Genomic DNA, 2,144 nt, shown 5'->3' on the forward strand with positions numbered 1-2,144 from the left:
AGTGAAATATGCATACATATTTAATATTTATATATCTGCTCAGGAAAACCTATCTAATATCACTGGGTTATCAATTTTTTGAGAGGAATGAAATACATGTTAGTTTTCATAAATTTGCAGGGAGAGAGACTCTGCAGGGTGAGAGAAGAGGAAGGACAGGGTTCAAGCCATTCAAATTGCTGGCAGGAGAAGGAGACAGAGCCAGGAGAGGCCCTGACACCTTTCGTCTTCTCCTTTCTCCCCCTGTTGACCATTCCAAACTGGGAAAATTCCAGATGTGTCACTGAATGCCACATCTTGGGCCACACCTTCTAGTGCCCAAACGTCTCCCCAGCTCCGGCAAGGGCTGGCCAGAAAGATGAATCCAGCCATGTTCCAGGTGATCTTTCCTTCCCACCCATACATTCTTCTTTTCCTTTTTCTAACAATCTTTTCCTCCTCCTACACATGTGGTTTCCTCCCTTCTCTTTCTCTTATTCCTCTTCTCTTCCCTTCCCTGTTTGTTCACTTGCCTCAAAAAGAAAACCATTTAAAAGGGGGCAGGGGGTTTTCTTAGCTCTTTGCATCACCATTTTTGCCATTTTTCAAAGTTGAGACCATGCTAGAGATTCCAAGGTCCTCAGTTTCCTCAAATATATATATTTACCCTTAAATAAGATTAAACGAGTGGCTTCCCCAGGAGGAGGGAGACATTTGCTGGAGTTAAGACTGGGGGTGGAATGGGGCAAGAGAAGGATGAGGAAGGGATTCATCACTCAAAGTTGCTGCTATCAAAGATGTGACACTGAGGGGCACCTGGGTAGCTCAGTTAGTTAAGCATCTGACTCTTGGTTTCAGCTCAGGTCGTGATCTCAAGGTCCTGGGATCAAGCCCCATGTCACGCTCTGTGCTCAGTGGGGAGTCTGCATGTGCATTCTCTCTCTCCCTCTGCCTCTACCCCTCTTCCCCCTCTGCTCATGTGCACTCTCTCTCTTTAATTAATTAATTAATCTAAAAAAAAAAAGATGTGACACTGAAAGTCCCCATCGACAAATTCCATGCCTGGCATCTTCATCCTGTCCTCATCCACACACCAGCAGGTGCCACATTTGTGGCCAAGGGAAGTCTTGTACTGCTTTCTTTTATAGAATCCTTTGTGGTCACAGCTGGATGGGTACACAGTCCTGGGCACCATCTGCAGGAAAGCATCCATATGTCCGCAGCAGGGGCCCTGCTCAGGTTCCTGTCTCATCTCAGGTGCAGAGATGAGCAAGGGGAGGAGGGTGGGCAGTGTTCTGAGCTCCCCACACAAACTTAAACTGGGTCAGCTTCTTTTGCCAGTCTTTCTTCACTGCCTAGGCCTTCAGCTCAGAGATGCAGGTGTGTTTGGGCCAGTAGATCTTGGGGAAGTAGGTCTCCTCCACCGTCTCAGAGGGGGTTGGTTCCTAATGCTCATGGGCATCTCTCTCAATCTTGGCTTGCTCTCTGCGACTCTTTTCATTGAAGCAAATTTATAACCCTATGGCCTTGCAGCAGGGCATGCAGCGGCTTCTCCTGTCCTGCCAGTGAGGCAGCACAGCCCCCGAGGGCAGCACTCGGTATACATGATGGCAGGGGGCTGGGGAAAGGCGTGGGAGGGCACGTGGAGGGGGCTTATTGATTGCGGGGGGAAATGGGAGACGTTGGTTAAGGACACAAAGTTTCAGTTATGCAAGATGAATGAGTTCTGGAAATCTAATGTACAGCATAGTAACTATACTTAATAAGCCTGGATTGCAGACAGCATGGTTGGACCTAGAGGGCATTACGCTATGATTTCATTATATGTGGAATCTAAAAAACAAAACAAATGAACAAAAAAACCCGGAAACAAACTCATAAATACAGAGAACTGGTGGTTGCCAGAGGGGAGGGTGGGGGGGAAATAGGTGAAATTGGTGAAGGAGATTAAGAGGTACAAAGTTTCGGGCGCCTGGGTGGCTCAGTTGGTTGAACGACTGCCTTCGGCTCAGGTCATGATCCCAGGGTCCTGGGATCGAGTCCCACATCGGGCTCCCTGCTCTGCGGGGAGCCTGCTTCTCCCTCTCCCCCTCCCCCTGCTGGTGTTCCCTCTCTCGCTGTGTCTCTCTCTGTCAAATAAATGAATAAAATCTTTAAAAAAAAAA

At 48.0% G+C, this 2,144-nt stretch overlaps 1 pseudogene; it reads right to left on the bottom strand.

Moving 5' to 3' along the window:
- Window positions 1-245: 245 nt before the first annotated feature.
- On the bottom strand, window positions 246-1,585 carry LOC102734944 (insulin-like growth factor-binding protein 5 pseudogene; annotated as a pseudogene).
- Window positions 1,586-2,144: the final 559 nt, after the last annotated feature.

This window comes from Leptonychotes weddellii, chromosome X (genome assembly GCF_054177405.1).
Source record: "Leptonychotes weddellii isolate Sample4059 chromosome X, ASM5417740v2, whole genome shotgun sequence".
NCBI classification, from domain to species: Eukaryota; Metazoa; Chordata; class Mammalia; order Carnivora; family Phocidae; genus Leptonychotes; species Leptonychotes weddellii.